The 21,129-nt window shown below is 45.8% G+C and overlaps 1 protein-coding gene across 7 annotated transcripts in view; it reads right to left on the reverse strand.

Annotated features, from left to right (window-relative positions):
* Window positions 1-19,007: 19,007 nt before the first annotated feature.
* Window positions 19,008-21,129, reverse strand: part of LOC142200564 (uncharacterized) — a 129,971-nt gene continuing 127,849 nt past the window's right edge. For all 7 annotated transcript variants that reach the window (XM_075271008.1, XM_075271005.1, XM_075271006.1 and 4 more), the window contains one exon: window positions 19,008-20,705. The gene's annotated coding sequence lies outside the window, so the exon portion shown is untranslated. The remainder of the gene's footprint in view (window positions 20,706-21,129) is intronic.

Genomic DNA, 21,129 nt, shown 5'->3' on the forward strand with positions numbered 1-21,129 from the left:
CTCCCCCTTTAGATGCCAGCAGCACCCCAAGGGCCCCGCCCCTCCTTCAGATGCAAGCCTTACCCCAAAGACCCCCTGCCCCCCTTAGATTCCAGCAGTACCTCAAAGACCCACTGCCAGGGGCGTAACTATCGTGACCAGCTAGAGATAGCCGGGGTCCAGTACCACTATGACAGTGGTGGAGGAAAGCCTGGTTCCCCGACCACTATATATATTGTAAATAACAAGGGGCACCGGCATGTTGCCAGGCCCTTTTTCTTTTTTTCTATGTAGATTGTGAGCCCCCCTTATAGCCCCATATAGAGATCACAATGTACATTTTTATTCCCTATCAGTATGGCTTTGGAATATGGGATGGAAATCCATGCACACACGGGGAGAACATACAAACTCCTTGCAGATGTTTTTTTTTGCCTTTGGCAGGATTTGAACACCAGGACTCCAGCGCTGGAAGGCTGCAGTGCTACCGGTAATCGCTGAGCCACCGTGTGGCCCCCCCCCCCCCGTCAGGCCCTTTTTCAATAGATACTAACCCAGGGGAGGTGACTTAAAATAATAAATAGATATACTCACCTCTAATGGGCTCTGCGTCCTCTCCGGCTCTTCCATCATGTGCATGAGAATAGGCCCCAGCAGTCAGATGGAGCGCAGCGGTGTAATGACGTCAGTGTCCCCCCACATGACTGCTGAGGACCAATCACAGGCCTCAACAGAGACGTCGGGAAGATGCTGAAGGCAGCCAGAGACAGGATGCCAGGAAAGGCGAGGATTAGTGATTGTTATTTTTATTCACCTTCCCTGGGCCTCCGATTATTATACTCTGGGGTCTGAGGAGATCACAGTGTAGAATAATATCACCAGAGCGGAGGGGGGCTGTTGGGAGCATATAATATTGGGGGGGGGGGGGGGGAGAGAGAGAGAGAGGCACTGCTGGAGATATAATAGTGTGTGTGTGTGGGGGAACACACTGCTGGGCATGTAATACTGTGTGTGTGTGTGGGGGGGGGACACACTGCTGGGCATGTAATACTGTGGAGGGGGGGAAGGGCTGGGCACTGCTGGGCATGCTATACTGTGGGGGGGGCACTGCTGGGCATGTAATACTGTATGGGGGGGACACTGCTGGGCATATAATACTGTTTGGGGGGCGCACTGCTGGGCATATAATACTGGGGGGGGCACTAATGGGCATGTAATACTGTATGGGGGAGGACACTGCTGGGCATGTAATACTGTGGGGGGGGGCACTGCTGGGCATGTAATACTGTATGGGGGGACACTGTGGGGCATGTAATACTGTATGGGGGAGGACACTGCTGGGCATGTAATACTGTGGGGGGAGGGCACTGCTGGGCATGCAATACTGTATGGGGGGACACTGCTGTGCATGTAATACTGTGGGGGGGCACTGCTAGGTATGTAATACTGTATGGGGGGACACTGCTGTGCATGTAATACTGTGGGGGGGCACTGTTGGACATGTAATACAGTATGGGGGGGGACACTGTGGGGCATGTAATACTGTATGGGGGAGGACACTGCTGGGCATGTAATACTGTGGGGGGAGGGCACTACTGGGCATGCAATACTGTATGGGGGGACACTGCTGTGCATGTAATACTGTGGGGGGGCACTGCTGGGCATGTAATACTGTATGGGGGGACACTGCTGGGCATGTAATACTGTATGGGGGGACACTGCTGTGCATGTAATACTGTATGGGGGGGACACTGTGGGGCATATAATACTGTGTGTGGGGGGGGCACTGCTGGGCATGTAATACTGTGGGGGGAGGGCACTACTGGGCATGCAATACTGTATGGGGGGACACTGCTGTGCATGTAATACTGTGGGGGGGGGGGCACTGTTGGACATGTAATACTGTATGGGGGGGGGACACTGTGGGGCATATAATACTGTGTGTGTGGGGCACTGCTGGGCATATAATACTGCGGGGGGCACTGCTGGGCATATAATACTGTGGGGGGGGGCACTAATGGGCATGTAATACTGTATGGGGGGACACTGTGGGGCATGTAATACTGTATGGGGGAGGACACTGCTGGGCATGTAATACTGTGGGGGGGGGGGGCGCACTGCTGGGCATGTAATACTGTATGGGGGACACTGTGGGGCATGTAATACTGTGGGGGGGGCACTGTTGGACATGTAATACTGTATGGGGGGGGACACTGTGGGGCATATAATACTGTATGGGGGGGGGCACTGCTGGGCATATAATACTGTGGGTGGTGGGAACTTCTGGGCATATAATACTGTGGGGGGGGGGACACTGCTGGGCATATAATAAATACTGTGTGTGTGTTTGTGTGGGGGGGACACTGCTGGGCAAGTAATACTGTGGGGGGGGGGGGCACCGCTGGGCATGTAATACTGTGTGTGGGGAGGGACACTGCTGGGCATATAATACTGTTTGGGGGTGGGGGACACTGCTGGACAGTGTGGGGGGGGGGGGCACTGCTGGAGATATAATACTGTGTGTGTGTGTGTTTGTGTGGGGGAACACACTGCTGGGCATGTAATACTGTGGGGGGGGGACACTGCTAGGCATGTAATACTGTAGGGGGGGGGAACACTGCTGGGCATGTAATACTGTGGGGGGGGGGGGGGACACTGCTGGGCATATAATACTGTGGAGGGGGGGGGGGAAGGGCTGGGCACTGCTAGGCATGTAATACTGTGGGGATGTCTTATGGAGCGGCTGGAGCGGGTTGTAGGTGGTGCAAGAGGTGGTGGCATCTGAAGGAGGGTATAAGTCCCTTGGATGCTGCTACCATCTAAGTGGGCAGGGGTCCTTGGGATGCTGCTGGTATCTGAAGACAGGTCGGGGTCCTCGAGGTGCTGCTGGCATAAATAGCCAGGTCCCTGGGGTGCTATTAGCATCTAAGGTGGATGCTGCTGGCATGGATAGGCGGAAGGTGTACCTGGTGTGCTTCTGGCAACTAAAAGGTGTGGAGACATGGGTCCCTTGGGTGCCATTTACATCTCGCTATGTGGGAATGCATCCCACATAGTGTGCTCGAGCATCTACGGGGGAAGGGGGGGGGGGTCCTTGGGGTGCTGCTGGCATATAAAGGGGAGCAAACGTCCCTGGGGTACTGCTTGCATGTGAGGGGGGCAGGGTCCCTGGGGGGACCTGCTGCATGCGTTTGTGTGGGATCCCAGGGGTATTGAATTTGTGTGTTGGGTTCCTGGGGTACTGCTTGTGTGTGAGAGGGAGTTCTGGAGGTGGTCCCAGGGTGATGCCACCTTGGGTACTTCCACCCGTAGGCATGTGGCTTTGTAGTGTTTAGGTCACTTGAGCTACCTTCATGTAAATGGGGGATTCCTGCAGTGCTGCCTGTATGTGGGCAGAGGTTGTTAATGGGCCCTGAGATGCTACCACCTGTGTGCGTTTGGAGATGCTGCCTGTATGTTAGAGAGGTCTGGCACCTGGGGTGTTGTCACCTATGTGTTAGGGTGCTCCTGAGGGGGATGGGGAGCTTCAGTCCCTTGGGGACTGCCATCTGTAACCTGAGAGGGGCATGGAGGCTGCCGTCTGTATGCTAGGGGAGATCCAGGATCTGGGGGCTGCCTCCTGCAGTGATCACTAGCACCAAACTGATGGTCATTGCTGTATAAAGAGGTTACCCACAATGCAGGGACTCCTTCAGAGCAGGAAGAGTCCCTGCACTAGATGGGGGCGAATCTTAAGACATTACTTTTCTATGTGTCATAACCGTATGTAACCCCTTGACTGTGACTCCTGCACTTAGGTTTAGTTGTAGTCAGGTTATCACTGCAATTAACCCTTTCTAGTGCATGAGTTAGCAATTCTAACAAATGTTAAGGTCACTTTACTCTCCCTGTATAACAGGTTATGGGGATAACGTCTATCCTTAGGAAGAGACCACCTTCTCAGGTGTGTGGAGACTTACAGCCATAGTTGCTCCACTGCAAAGGAACATGGGAAGAATATGCAAATCTGTCTCCCAAAATGTAAACAGGGAGACAGTGCCTCTGTTATGCTGCCCTCTATAGCAAGCACCCTGAACAACATGCCCGACTTCCCAGAAGTCTTCACTGCATGATGCGAGGTTATAACCAAATCAGTTTCTCAGCTACGGACAGCACCGTTTCTGTCTCTTTAGACTTCATCAGCGCAGCCTAGAGAGAATTGATTTGGTTTAAGTGAGAGGCTGAGAGACCAGATTATGGGGATAATGTCTATCCTTAGGGAGAGACCACCTTCTCAGGTGTGTGGAGACTTATACAGCCATAGTTTCTCCACTGCAAAGGAACATGGGAAGAATATGCAAATCTGTCTCCCAAGATGTAAACAGGGAGACAATGTATAGCAGGTGTAACCCTAAGGAAGATTAGGGCTGCTATACTTTATTTCAGGGGTCAGCAACCTTTGGCACTCCAGCTGCTGTGAAACTACAACTCCCAACATGCTCCATTCACTTCCATGGGAGTTCCAAGAACAGCAGAGGAAGTATGCATGCTGGGAGTTGTAGTTTTATAACAGCTAGTGTGCCAAAGTTTGCCTACTCCTGCTTTAATTGTATAGCAGGCTGTCTGTGTTCTCCCCCATATTCATTAACCCTTTCACTGCCAATCACGTAGCTCTACGTCCTCCCAGGGTGTCACTTGCCTAGCTGCTACGTCCTTACTTCTAATGCCCATATCTCAGGACTCGTTTGGCCTATGAAGATGATTTTAGATTCATTTTAAAGATAATAATATCATCTTTAAAATGATATCAAGTTCTTCACGTTAACCCTTACTGTGCCAAAGCGATTCACTGTTGAAAACGCTATTGGGGATTTAGATCTCATTGAAGATCTCAATTCCCGACAGAGTTTTTAACAAATTCCCTAAAAAGCACTATCGGCTTTCACATTCTGTGCCCCCGATGAAGAGCTATTGGTGCCGGTACCATAGGCCTTCACCGTCAGAGGGGCGTTTCTGACAGTCAGTCAGGAACGCCCTTCTTCACAGCAGCGCCTATAGCGCTGTACTGTGAGAGCGGGGAGGAACGCTCCCTACCCTCCTGATAGTGCTTGTCCATAGACGTCATCACTGGGCGGTAAGCAATGCTCCCTGTCGCAGTACAGCGCAATAGACGTTGCTGTGAGGAAGGGTATTCCTGACTGACTGTCGACTGACAGTGAAGAGCTACGGTACCGACACTGATAGCTCTTCACCAGGGGAACAGAACGTGAATGCCGATAGTGCGCTGAATTCACCACACTGTTGGCTTTCTAGAAGTGTATTACACTGCAAGTGCCCCAGGAGGTGAAAGGTCCTCTTTAAGCAACGTAGAACCTGGCACACATGTGATCATCTCTTCACTCTAGTAACCCCATCATATGAAACGACAGTGGCTGGTTTATTCCATGAAAGCAAGTAATACTAGACCAGGACAGGTAAGTTGGGGGGGGGGGGGGGTAATTGATAGACTATGTTGGTAACTAACTAGTGGAGGTGTTTTTTGTTTAAATGGATAATGAGGATTGTGCAGATGGTTTTATTTCATCAATATTTTTTTTTTTTTTTAAGTGTATGTTTGTTTTAGTAATATTACTGTATCATAACCTATAGAGAATATACCCAGACCATGAACCTACCTGCAGCAACTCCAATCTAGTCATTTCAGCAGTGAGACAGCTAGAAGGGAGTTGCTGCAAGGTGGACCTACCTATAGCAACTACAGAATAGACCAAGACCATGAACCTACCTGCAGCAACTCCATTCTAGTCAGTTCTGTAGTGAGACAGCTAGAATGGAGTTGCTGCAAGAGAAACTATACAGTGAATTATTCTGTGTCCGTGATACCAGCGCACACTCTTAATTTGAAAGACACCGATCAGAGGTAGAAGGGCTGAAACAGGTCCTTGACGGGAGGACCTGCCTATAGCAACTACAGAATACACCCAGACCATGAACCTACCAGCATCAACTCCATTCTAGTCAGCTCTGTAGTGAGACAGCTAGAATGGAGTTGCTACAAGGAGGACCTACCTATAGCAACTGCAGAATATACCGAGACCATGAACCTACCTGCAGCAACTCCATTCTAGTCAGTTCTATAGTGAAACAGCTAGAATGGAGTTGCTGCAGGGAGGACCTACCTATAGTAACTACAGAATATACCGAGATCATCATGAGCCTACCTGCAGTAACTATATACTGATAAATCAGGAGCACAGTGATAAATTAGCTCTATATCAGTTATTAATTGCCATATATTTCCATTATCACTTACCGTATTTTACGGACTATAAGGCGCACTGGACTATAAGGCGCATTGCCCATGAGCGCCTTATAGTCCGTCTCGGTTCATATATAAGGCGCACCGGACTATAAGGCGCAGGCGCATTATATGTTATTGAAAGCGGTGGCACGCAGACTTTGCCAGCCGCTTCTATTGGAAGCGCTCGGCAGGCGAGGAGTTAAAGGGGCTCTATCAGCAAAATCATGCTGATAGAGCCCAACTGTAAAAGTTATATTAAACTACCCCCCCGTTTTAAAATAAAACCCTGAAACAGAATGTGAAACTTACCGAACGGTGCAGGGTGGGCGGGCATTCAGGCCTCCTCTTCCTCCGATGTTCCGTCCTCCTCCTCCGGCGCTCGCGAACTGATAATGGCCTGGGCGCATGCGCAGTAGCCGTAGTAGAAGCATTATGATATTGCGCATGCGCCCAGGCCATTATCAGCTCGCGAGCGCCGGAGGAAGTGGTCAGGACATCGGAGGAAGAGGAGGCCTGAATGCCCGCCCGCCCACCCACCCTGCACCGGTCGGTAAGTTTCACATTCTGTTTCAGGGTTTTATTTTAAAACGGGGGGGTAGTTTAATATAACTTTTAAGGGTGCATTCACACTACGGAACGCAGGCGTGTATCACAGCCGTACACGCCGGCGTTACAGCAGGGCTGCCGGACACTTCCCATTCATTTCTATGGGAGCCGGCATGCGAGCGCTCCCCATAGAAATGAATGGACTGCTTTTTTCCACTCATTTCTATAGGGAGCGCTCGCATGCCGGCTCCCATAGAAATGAATGGGAAGTGTCTGGCAGCCCTGCTGTAACGCCGGCGTGTACGGCTGTGATACACGCCGGCGTTCCGTAGTGTGAATGCACCCTTACGGTGCCTTTTATGTATGTATGTAAGCGGCACGCAGACTTTGCCGCCGCTTCCATCCATATATAAGGCGCACCGGACTATAAGGCGCACTTACGATTTCTGAGGAAATCGTAGGTTTTTATGTGTGCCTTATAGTCCGGAAAATACGGTACAACAAGAAAGTGGCCATTTATAATAAACACGTAAGGCTGCGGCTTCACCGCCCTGTTCAGACCATATGGCAAATATATATATTTATAAACTATATATGTAATATATATAGGTATATCTATATATGTAAATATTATATATATATATATATATATATACATACACACAGTGTTGGACAAAAGTATTGGCACCCCTGCAATTCTGTCAGATAATACCCATTTTCTTCCAGAAAATGATTGCAATCACAAATTCTTTGGTATTATTATCTTCATTTAATTTGACTTCAATGGAAAACCACAAAAAGAATTGTCAAAAAGCCAAATTGGATATAATTCCACAGCCAACATAAAAAAGGGGGTGGACAAAAGTATTGGCACTGTTTGAAAAATCATGTTATGCTTCTCTAATTTGTGTAATTAACAGCACCTGTTACTTACCTGAGGCACCTAACAGGTGGTGGCAATAAGTAAATCACACTTGCAGCCAGTTGAAATGGATTAAAGTTGACTCAACCTCTGTCCTGTGTCCTTGTGTGTACCACATTGATCATGGAGAAAAGAAAGAAGACCAAAGAACTGTCTGAGGACTTGAGAAGCAAAATTGTGAGGAAGCATGAGCAATCTCAAGGCTACAAGTCCATCTCCAAAGACCTGAATGTTCCTGTGTCTACTGTGCGCAGTGTCATCAAGAAGTGTAAAGCCTATGGCACTGTGCCTAACCTCCCTAGATGTGGACGCAAAAGAAAAATTGACGAGACATTTCAATGCAAGATTGTGCGGATGGTGGATAAAGAACCTTGACTAACATCCAAACAAGTTCAAGCTGCCCTACTTGTTGGACTAATAAAATGACTAAGAGACAGGAGTTATCCTAGCTGGCTGCTAAATAGGGCCATTAATACAGTGAGTTTGAAGAATAGAATTGATTTATTGAAAGATCACAGAAAAAGAAAAGAAAAAAATAGTTTTTTCTACGGCATACAGTCTAGAGTTCAAAAAGATTACAAACATTATCAAAAAAATGTAGGTAAATGATAGACAGAACAAACAGGTGTAATCTAAATAGTTCATTACATGCAGACTGGCAGTCTGCAGATGTGTGGAAAGAGCTACGGAGGTTAAAAGTTATATTTCAGATTTTACACTCAAACTAAGGGAGTATATAGATTGTAATAGTGATTATGTCATTCATTGCATCAGATATATAGAATGCATAAAAGAATATATAAGATGCACATCTAGATAACGAAAAACACAAAGACAGTAATGAACCTACAACTAAAAATATTGCAGGTGCCGCACAGCATTTTGCCTGAGTTCACAAGGGATAAATAAATACCTTGCGTTTCCTTGGTATAGAAACAGTTAATGAGTGTAAAATCTGAAATATAACTTAACCTCCGTAGCTCTTTCCACACATCTGCAGACTGCCAGTCTGCATGTAATGAACTATTTAGATTACACCTGTTTGTTTTGTCTATCATTTACCTCCTCCTTATTCATGTCCCCCCTTCTCTGCCCCCAGTTCATTTGATGTGCCCCCAGTGTCTTGCCCCCCAGTCTCATGTTCCCCTGCCCCCACCCCCTACATCGTTCCCCCGTGTAATAGCTCTCACCTTTGTATCTCTCCTCTGCTCCTGTGTCTGCCTGCACACACTTCTCGTGCTGCTCCCTGTGGCATTTATGTAGCAGAGCAGGCCCGGCGTCATAGCAACCTGACACCGGAGCTCGCTGTGTTTCATACAGGACACAGACAGCAGCATGAGAAGTGTGTGGAGCAGAGAAGAGAGCCAAAGGTGAGAGCTACTACACGGGGGCCAATGTAGGGGGGGATCTGAAGCTGGGGACACCTCCTCCTCCCCCTGGAACACCCCACAAACATTCACCTTTATAATATTAATAGGATATATTGTATATATCACTATCACCTGCGTGTGATTTATTGTGGTATTGACTGTCCATTTACACTGTGGTTTTGTAGTTCATGTGGAGTCTGAGGAAGGTCTTTTGACTGAAAACGTTCGCTCATACTTTACAAATAAATGGTGACTGATTTATACTAATCAGTGTGAAGTTCATCCATATTATCTACAATACAGGGTGGGACAGTAACTTCACTTGCCTGGAATGACGACTGTATCCCTACAAATATTGTGAGTACCCTTTACAGTGTGTAATCCCTACAGCCATGGAACAACTAGTATTCTCCTACAACCGGGAAGAGACAGCGACATCCTGGCTGGGATAACCTACAACAGGGACTTCCTCAATTCAGTTCCCATGGAAATTAAGACAAGAGACCTAGAGCGTGATTCTAAGAAACTTATAAGCATGGAACTCCATTGCGTAACTCTCGCTGACCATATCAAAACCCTGAGAATCCCTAGAGGAAGAAGTTCTTAAGGGATCAGGAGGACTACCGCTGCAACAGGGTCTGTAAATGGAAAGAGTGCTATCCCAGCAACAGGACCAACTTTCGCCAAAGACACACATCTCCTGAATCATCTGACTCAAGTATGGCTAGTAAGAAATCATACAGAGCCCAGGTCAGCAAACCGTTTCCCTAAGGCAGTGATGGCGAACCTTTTGAGACAGTGTGCCCAAACTGCAACCCAAAACCCAATAAATTATCGCGGAGTGCCAACACGGCAATTTAACCTTAAAACTCTGTGGATCCACAATTGCGGACAATTTATGGACCCACAAATTACAGTCGTGTGAATGGGGCTTTACAGAGCTTGTACTGAAAGGTAAAGGTCTCTGCATTTTTTTACTTTTGAACAATTAATGTTCACTACTTACATCGCATAGGATTTGTTTTGTAGTGACCGTGGAATGTTTTTACAACCTGGATTAATATCACGTCAGCTATAAAACAGATACTGTGTTGATATAAATAGTGAAGGGACCCCACACAGTATAGTCTGCCCCACAGTGCCCCTTCCACACAGTACAATCTGCCCCACAGTGGACCCCACACAGTATAATCTGTCCCACTGTGGTCCCCACCCAGTACAATCTGGCCCGCTGTGGCCTTCACACACAGTACAATGTGGCCCCCACACACATTACAATCTGCAGTGGCCCCCCACACACAGTACAATCTGCCCAGCAGTGCCCCCCCCCCCCCACAGTACAATCTGACCCGGCATGGCCCCCACACAGGATTAGACCTGTATACTCCACAGTAGCCCCCTCCCACACAGCATCAAATGGTCCACAGTAGCCCCCTCCCCAGACAGTACACAAACATAAATATACTTACCTGAAGAGCTGCCGGGCGTCCTCTCTTCTGTTTACTGCGCGCGCTGATGACTTGCGTTATCACATCCACGCCAGTGCAGAGGTCAGAGACTAGTCAGTGTAGGCCACGTGGTACGTGGATTGCTCACTAATGGATTCCCTGTTAGTGAGCGATCAGGGTGACCACACGTGTGCAGGCATAGAGGGCTCTGCATACCCTCTCTGGCACGCGTGCCATAAGTTCGCCATCACTGCCCTAGGGAAACGAATAAACAATGCAGAAGACAGAACGCCACACCGATTACCTCTACCATGGCGACTAGAACCCAGGTAGGAAATGATAACCTAGTGGTTAATACCTCTTCACAGATCCTGAGTCCAGCTCAACTCGAGCTTTTACAACGCGGAATGTCTTTGTCCTACCTATATGCAGAGATTCTACCGTTTACTTAGATTGAAAGTTCATTTCTCTAGTGTATCTACACTCACCGGCCACTTTATTAGGTACACCTGTCCAACTGCTCGTTAACACTTAATTTCTAATCAGCCAATCACATGGCGGCAACTCAGTGCATTTAGGCATGTAGACATGGTCAAGACAATCTCCTGCAGTTCAAACCGAGCATCAGTATGGGGAAGAAAGGTGATTTGAGTGCCTTTGAACGTGGCATGGTTGTTGGTGCCAGAAGGGCTGGTCTGAGTATTTCAGAAACTGCTGATCTACTGGGATTTTCACGCACAACCATCTCTAGGGTTTACAGAGAATGGTCCGAAAAAGAAAAAAACATCCAGTGAGCGGCAGTTCTGTGGGCGGAAATGCGTTGTTGATGCCAGAGGTCAGAGGAGAATGGCCAGACTGGTTCGAGCTGATAGAAAGGCAACAGTGACTCAAATAGCCACCCGTTACAACCAAGGTAGCCAGAAGAGCATCTCTGAACGCACAGTACGTCGAACTTTGAGGCAGATGGGCTACAGCAGCAGAAGACCACACCGGGTGCCACTCCTTTCAGCTAAGAACAGGAAACTGAGGCTACAATTTGAACAAGCTCATCGAAATTGGACAATTGAAGATTGGAAAAACGTTGCCTAGTCTCGATTTCTGCTGCGACATTCGGATGGTAGGGTCAGAATTTGGCGTCAACAACATGAAAGCATGGATCCATCCTGCCTTGTATCAACGGTTCAGGCTGGTGGTGGTGGTGTCATGGTGTGGGGAATATTTTCTTGGCACTCTTTGGGCCCCTTGGTACCAATTGAGCATCGTTGCAACGCCAAAGCCTACCTGAGTATTGTTGCTGACCATGTCCATCCCTTTATGACCACAATGTACCCAACATCTGATGGCTACTTTCAGCAGGATAATGCGCCATGTCATAAAGCTGGAATCATCTCAGACTGGTTTCTTGAACATGACAATGAGTTCACTGTACTCCAATGGCCTCCACAGTCACCAGATCTCAATCCAATAGAGCATCTTTGGGATGTGGTGGAACGGGAGATTCGCATCATGGATGTGCAGCCGACAAATCTGCGGCAACTGTGTGATGCCATCATGTCAATATGGACCAAAATCTCTGAGGAATGCTTCCAGCACCTTGTTGAATCTATGCCACGAAGAATTGAGGCAGTTCTGAAGGCAAAAGGGGGTCCAACCCGTTACTAGCATGGTGTACCTAATAAAGTGGCCAGTGAGTGTACATCTGACCGACCAAGTCTCATGTCCTGTAGGGACTGTTAAAAGCACCTTTAATCCACCTGAAAACTCCCCAGCTGTAGAAACGGTCATATCTTTGACATTGATGCTTTTAGAAGTACAATTGAGAGGAACGAATCCACTTGTACCTCTAACTTATTCAACAGCGATAAAATAGCACTTGAACAGCTGATTAAAAATGATACCCTTATTGTTAAACCAGCAGATAAGGGGGGGGTGCCATAGTTGTTATGGACAAGTCTTATGTTAAGGAAATCCAACGTCAATTGGCTCATACTAATGTCTATACACCATTGACTAAGAATCCTGTTTACAAAATTACTACTAGGATCAAGGGATTTCTGGATAAACGCCTCAAAAATAACACCATTGACACCTACACGGCCAATTATTTAAAGAAACAAGACCCAATCACACTGGTAATTTTCATTTTACCTAAAATCCACAAGCACCTAATAGAACCACCTGGATGACCAATCGTGGCATCCAGTGACTCAGTATTGTCACCTTTATCCATTTTTGGTGAGAGGCTGCTAACCCTTCTCATAAAGAACACACGTTCTTTTTTAGGGAGCGTTCACACTACCGTCTGTGTCCGACAGGTAGTGTCCGCTCAAAATCTGGCACGGACATTAGGAGCGGACACTAGCTGTGTCCGTGACACTTGTCATTTATTTAAATGGACATCGGATGCGTTCTTTTGCACTCCGTGCCCTTCCTTCACTGTCCGTATGTAAAGATGTCCGACTTTTCAAGCAGACAGAAAAACATGTTGGGTTTTTCTGTCCGCTTGAAAAGTCGGACATCTTTACATGCGGACAGTGAAGGAAGGGCACGGAGTGCAAAAGAACGCACCCCATGTCCATTTCAATAAATGACAAGTGTCACGGACACAGCTAGTGTCCGCTCTTAATGTCCGTGCCAGATTTTGAGCGGACACTACCTGTCGGACAAAGACGGTAGTGTGAACGCCCCCTTACTTGACACCTCCGCGTTTCTAAAATTCATATTTGAGACTGATGCCTTTCCATCTGACAGATTACTTGTTACGTTTGACGTAGTAAGTCTACATGTCTCTATTGAACATGCAAAAGGTATATTGGCCACTAGGAGTTTGTTGGAAACCAATAATGTCTCACGAATCATTGATTTATCTATTGATCTCCTCAATATTATACTTGAGGAGAATGAAAGATTATGAATGATGATCTGTTTTCCCTTAGCCCAAACAGCAGCACAACTGGGGTATTCCTGTCCCTATGAGCTGTTAGGACAGGTGGAATTTTTAATTACCTAACAGCTTTGAACCCTATAAGAGGCCGGAAGATCAACTCCCCCTTGTGTTTGTAGCAAATATAAAGTACCACGTATATTTCACAGAAATTATACAAAGTAATACAACCTAGTACAAAATACAGCATAGGGAGGGAGCCTTGTGCTGCTGTTTGGGCTAAGGGAAAACAGATTATCATTCATAATCTTTCGTTCCCCCTATGCCAAAGAGCAGCACAACTGGGGATTTAGCAAGTATAGCTTTTACCCTAGGGTGGGTAATCCTGGCAGGCTGATGCTAACACAGAGTGTTCAAACGCTGTAGACTCTGTCGTCCGCCAATCCAGTCTATAATGCTTGGCGAATGTTCGATGCGAACTCCAGGAAGCCGCGGCACATATCTGCTTCAAGGAAAGAGATCGCCTTTCGGCCCAAGATGTTGCCACTGCATTGACACAGTGCAAAGAAAAAAAGTTGAAAATGGCAAACTAGATCAATCAATGTTATGACGTTTCGGTCGTTAGACCTTCATCGGAATAGATCTAGTGCATAGCATGGCAGAAGACACTTCTCCCTGCCATGCTATGCACTAGATCTATTCCGATGAAGGTCTAACGACCGAAACGTCAAAACATTGATTGATCTAGTTTGCCTTTTTCAATTTTTTCTTTGCACTGTGTTAATGGTGTTTGTTCTATTGTAAAATAAATCATTGCACTTTCCCAATGCAAATATAGTGTGTGCAGCAAAATGTATTTCTACTTGATTACGTAGGTCGAAAGACCCCTTTTTTTTTTTTGCTAGCACCACAACTCTGCTATAAGAGTGTGCAGTACCACCCGTTATTTTGTATGGCAAATTAATGTCAGCCCTTTATAAGAAAGAAACAAATAAGAATATTCTTTTACATTTCACTAGTTGTCATCCTGAGTCCACCACAAAATCACTACCTAAATCTCAGTTTTGCAGGGTAAAAAGAATTGTCCAAGACAGTGAGACTATGGAAATTAGGTATGGAGAGTAGATTCAAAGCTAGGGGCTACCCTGACAGACTTCTTAAAAACGCATTATCTCAAACAAGATAGGACATACATGACAGAACACTGTCAAATCAACAAAGCAACGCGGGTGACAATAGGATCACTTTTGTCCACACATACCATCTTTTTCTCTCTATATTCTAAAAGTGAATTCTTGTCTGTCTATCTATCTGTCTGTTCTCTATGTGCAACCAAACGACTAGACCGATCTTCACCAAATTTGGTACAGAGAAACTTCAGGTATCCGGGAAGGTTTAAGATGAGACTCCAACTCGCTCGGACGTATCGTTGCCGAGATACAGCATTCCCAACACAATGCCTCCCCCCTTAGCCAATACAAACCTGCAAGTCTTTCACTCATATTCCAACTGCAATACACACGGTCACTCCAACTGCACAATCCAACACTGATATCCAAACTGAGATACACGCATCAGAGGATTACATACAAAGATCAGCACACTATCACACGCCAGTGGATTAGATACACGCATTTGCACACAGTCCCACTCACTAAAGGATTAGATACGTGCGTCTGAAGACAGTTCCACATGCCAAAGTATTAGATACGCGCCTCTTCACACAATACCACACAGGGGAGGATTAGATACGTGCGTCTGCACACAGTAGCACACGCCAGAGGATTAGATACGTGCATCTGCACACAGTACCACACGGGGGAGGATTAGATATGCGCAGCTGCACACAGTTCTACACGCCAGAGGATTAGATACACGCGTGTACACACAGTTCCACACGCCGTAGGATTAGATACGTGTCTCTTCATACAATACCACACAGGGGAGGATTAGATATGTGCGTCTGCATGCAGTTCCACATGCTGAAGGATTAGATACATGTGTCCGTACAAAGTACCACATGGAGGAGGAGGATTAGATACGCATGTCTTCACATAGTACCACCATCAGAGGATTAGTTACGGGCATCTACAAACAGTACCACCCGGGGAGAATTAGATACGCGCATCTGCACACAGTACCACACGCCAGAGGATTGTATACGCACATCTGCACACAATTCCACACGCCAGAGGATTGTATACGCACATCTGCACACAATTCCACATGCCAGAGGATTAGATACGCGCGTCTGCACACAGAACCACACGCCAGGGGATTGGATACGTGCATCTGCACACAGTTCCAAACACCTAAAGATTAGATACGCACGTCTGCACACAGTACCACACGCCGTAAGATTAGATATGCATCTCCACACACAATACCACACAGGGGAGGATTAGATACGTGCGTCTGCAAACAGTACCACACGACCGAGGATTAGATACGTGTGTCTGTATAAAGTACCAGACGTGGGAGGAATAGATACGCAACTCTTCACACATTTCAACACACCGGAGGAATAGATATGCATGTCTTCCACATAGTACCACCGCCAGAGGATTAGATACACACAGTACCACACAGGGGAGGATTAGATACATGCGTCTGCAAACAGTACCACACGACCAAGCATTAGATATGCACGTCTGCACACAGTTCCACATGCTGAAGGATTAGATACGCATGTCTTCAACATAGTACCCCGCCAGAGGATTAGATTCGCGTGTCTACACACAGTACCACACGACAGAGGATTGCATACGCACATCTGCACATAGTTCCACACGCCAGAGGATTAGAAACGCGCATTTGCACACAGTACCACATGCCGTAGTATTAGATATGCGCGTCTGCATACAGTTTCACACGGTGGAGGATTAAATACGCGCATGTGCACACAGTACCACATGCCAGAGGATTGCATACGCACATCTGCACACAGTTCCACACGCCAGAGGATTAGAAACGCACATGTGCACACAGTACCACATGCCCTAGTATTAGATACGCGCGTCTGCACACAGTTTCACGCACTGGAGGATTAGATACACGCGTCTGCACACAGTACCACACGCCGTAGGATTGGATACATGCGTCTGCACACAGTAACACATGCCAGAGGATTGGATACGTGCATCTGCACACAGTTCCAAACACCAGAAGATTAGATACGCACGTTTGCACACAGTACCACATGCCGTAGGATTAGATTACACAGTTCTACACGCCAGAGGATTAGATATACGCATCTGCACACAGTACTACATGCCATAGGATTAGATACGCGCGTCTACACACAGTTCCACATGCCGTAAGATTAGATATGCACCTCCACACACAATACCACACAGGGGAGGATTAGATACGTGCATCTGTAAACAGTACCACACGACCGAGGATTAGATACATGTGTCTGCATAAAGTACCAGACGTGGGAGGATTAGATACGCACCTCTTCACACATTTCAACACACCGGAGGAATAGATATGCATGTCTTCCTCATAGTACCACCGCCAGAGGATTAGATACGCGTGTCTACAGACAGTACCACACAGGGGAGGATTAGATACATGCGTCTGCAAACAGTACCACACGACCGAGCATTAGATATGCACGTCTGCACACAGTTCCACACGCTGAAGGATTAGATGTGTGTCTGCACAAAGTACCACACAGGGGAGGTTTAGATACGAACATCTGCACACAGTTCAACACGCCGGAGGGTTAGATACGCATGTCTTCAACATAGTACCACCACCAGAGGATTAGATTTGCGTGTCTACACACAGTACCACACGCCAGAGGATTGCATATGCACATCTGCACATAGTTCCACACGTCAGAGGATTAGAAACACGCATCTACACACAGTACCACATGCCGTAGTATTAGATACGCGCGTCTGCATACAGTTTCACACGGTGGAGGATTAAATACGCGCATGTGCACACAGTACCACGCCAGAGGATTGCATACGCACATCTGCACACAGTTCCACACGGCAGAGGATTGCATAGGCACATCTGCACATAGTTCCACACGCCAGAGGATTAGAAACACGCATCTGCACACAGTACCACATGCCATAGTATTAGATACGCGCGTCTGCACACAGTTTCACACGCTGGAGGATTAGATATGTTCATCTGCACACAGTACCACACGCCGGGGAATTGGATACATGCATCTGCACACAGTACCACACACCAGAGGATTAGATGCACGCATCTGCACACAGTATACATGCCGTAGGACTAGTTACGTGCATCTACTGTACACACAGTTCCACACGCCGTAGGATTAGATACGCGCCTCTTCACACAGTACCACACGGGAGGATTAGATACGTGCGCCTGCACACAGTACCACATGACAGAGAGCTAGATAAGCGCCTCAGCACAGTACCACACGGAGGAGGATTAGATACGCATGTCTGCACACAGTTCTAGTTTGGTGTAGGGATACAGACATAGTCCCAGTAGGCGAAGTTAGGGTCCCAACCCGTTCTTAGATAGGTAAAAGCTGAACTTCACACTTGTATGATGCAGAGCCAATCACCATGTGTTTTATTGGTGGAGTACAAGTTAACGTTTTCGGTCCACTGACCTTCCTTAGACTCTACATAGGACACAGATAAAGCCACAATATGAACACTAAATTAAATCATGTGTACAATTATATATACAGGTAGCAGTGATGCATACTTATTTACATATGTACAGAAAGCCATGCATAAAGTGGTGGGGTATCATCAAACAAGTTCTTTTCTGGAGAAAAGTCTGATTATGAAAAAGTCAAGGAATAAACATGAACAAATATGAATCTGAATGCACTATGCCTATAAATATGAAAATCAGAATGGATCGAGTGTCGAAATAACAAGAGAGGGTAAATGAAAGAGTAAGAAAAATATTAAAGAATATTCACCTGTTGTCTCTAATCAATAGGAGTAAAGCAATGGGAAATAGACCCCCGGATAGGGGCAGTCAAACCAATCTATGGGCAGAATATATGAGATTGAAATATAGTAGATGTAAAAAAAAAAAAAAATTCAATTAAATATTTTTTCAAAATTTTTTTTTTTTTTTATTTTCAAAAAAAAATTTTTTTTGCATGTTTGTTTCTTTTCTGTCTCACAATTTATCTTTCACTTTTTCGTTATTGTTAGTGCCCTCTACTTCCTCTCCCATTCTCTTTTGTTTAGCTTTTTTTATTTTTCATTTTCTCTATTTTGTCACTTTTTAGTTTTTCCTCAACTATGGTGCCTCCTGGTTCTAACTTGATCTATGTATGAAGAAAATGGGTCCGCACTCCTGTGTTTCTTAAAAGCTTCTTCTTTATTTTATCCTTTAAAAGCTATCATTTTACAGGTACAAATGTGCAAGTGAAAAACTCTCCCCAAAAGTGACTAAAACATAACTGACTGATCCGCAGCTGAATCCGTGGCGCGACACCCCCTCCCGACTAGGCCCTTTGAAGGAATCCATTGAATTCATTGGGAAGCAGTTTCTTGAGCCAGATTTTGACGCGGATTCTATGTGACCAAAAAAAAAAACCTTCACAAACCCCAGCCTTAGGGAGTGTGTCTAGTCCCTCCAGGAACAAGCACCCATGGGAAAATGACTCTTAAATGGGCTGCCCAATACCTACACTACATAATGTTATGGAAATTTTACAGTCAACTATTCTGATCATCTGACAGCTCAAAACAGCAGTCAATAAAATGGTAGTGTATCCTTATTTCTACTTTGTGCTTACATTTGCAAATAGCTAAACATAGTAACTTGACATAAGCTTTCATATCTATGTGCAACACTGTTAGAATAAAAAAAAAAATTTAAAAACAAAAACTTCTGTGTGAAGTCAGGTGTTTATTGAAAATAAGAAAATCAGCTCCATATTCGAGTTTCATAATGCCATTTAATTTCTGAGCAACTTTAACACAATTTTAAATTAACATTTGCCTTCATTCCAATTCTTAGTTTAATGATGCATGTCTTAAAGGAGAAGGTCGGGGAAGACAAAATAAATAAATCCATGCTCTCCTGTCCTCAGTGCTCCAATGTCTCCCACTGTGGTCAAGTCCTGCTGCTCCCTAGTCTTGTTTTGGCAGAAGTCCCCACCATAAGTGACCGTTGAGGCCAATCGGCTGCCTCAGGTAAGGATACTACATGTGTCACAGGTGACGTATGCAAGTGATGTCACGGTTAATTGGCCTCATCGGTCACATGAGGCGGGGACTTCCACCACAAGAGTACTCCGGAGGAACAGGACTGGACTGTGGTGGGAGACACTGGGAACAAAGTGAGTATGAGGAATATCTACCTTCCCGACCTTCTTGCAAAAATAAACGTTATCCTTGACAACCGTTTTAAAGGGATTCTACCACTAAAACACAGTTTTTTCTGCTTTAGACGTCGGAATAGCCTTTAGAAAGGCTATTCGTCTCTTATCTTTAGACGTGGTCTCTGCCGCAGCTCTGTTGCCTGCCCAGTCTTGTCTTGCGGCCTCGAAAATATGGCCGCCGGATGGCATGCGCAGTCGGCTCTACCAGTGTCTCGCTGGCAGAGCCGACTGCGCAGGAGTCAGAGCTGACGACCATCGCCGTTTGAGTACTGGGGCACAGCGGAGACCACGTCTAAAGGTAAGAGATGAATAGCCTTTCTAAAGGCTATTCCGACGTCTAAAGCAGAAAAAAACGTGTTTTAGTGGTAGAATCCCTTTAAAGCTAAAGGGTTAGTTCCACAATAAAGACTTATTCTTTGTCCACTGGATAAGGATAAGTGTCTAATCACTGGGGCTCAGCCTTTGGGACCTACAGCAATCACAAGATGGGGGACTTGCAAATTCCAGAGTGCTTCATGTGAATGAAGATGCAGTGATGCTTCACTTTCCCATTCACAAGTTAAGTAAATGGAGATGTGGTCATGTCTGCACACCACTGCCCCAATAACGTACAGTACATAGGGGAAAGTTATTCTGATCATTTGGTGATCAGCAAGAAATTTAGCAAATTGACATAAAAGAATTATAACAAAGTATTTCATGTAAGACGGCAGCAACTATTGGATATCACTTCTGTTCATCTACTATCTGGACATATTTACTGAAGAAAACAAAACTCTACTTTTAACAATATAAACAATTTTTACATAAAATTAGGCAACAGTCAATTTCTTAGCATATAACACTCTCCACAAGGTAGAAGGAAAACAATAAGGACTCTTCAACAAGCTTATGTTCTTGTGGCTGTCCATGTCAATTTATATGCTGTCAAATAAAAAAAAAAAAACACAGTTTAAAACCGTAATATAACTAAACCTTCCATTTTTGTCACATATTGTAAGCGATGACCAAGTCATAAATAAAACAGAACTGAACTACAGTCTTGGCAATAGTTGCAATAAATTCTATTTCCATCTCCAGGGTACTGTGTCTATGGTACAAGTAGTTTCCATAAAGCATAGCAGCACAAGCGAGATGGGCACCTGAATAAACATGTACAAAAACAACAACAATCAGAAAATATACAGGCAATTGAGTCCCCTTAATTTGTGTGCGTAGACAAGGTATTGTCTCTTTCACCAGTACGTTGCGATTGGTGATATACATTTGCTTAAAATGCACTACACAGTGACAGAGTATTTCTGTCATCAGAGTGGTGGGGTCAAATCAACTTTCCTTTTAAAAACAT

Source organism: Leptodactylus fuscus, chromosome 4 (assembly GCF_031893055.1).
Source record: "Leptodactylus fuscus isolate aLepFus1 chromosome 4, aLepFus1.hap2, whole genome shotgun sequence".
In the NCBI taxonomy this organism is placed as follows: domain Eukaryota; kingdom Metazoa; phylum Chordata; class Amphibia; order Anura; family Leptodactylidae; genus Leptodactylus; species Leptodactylus fuscus.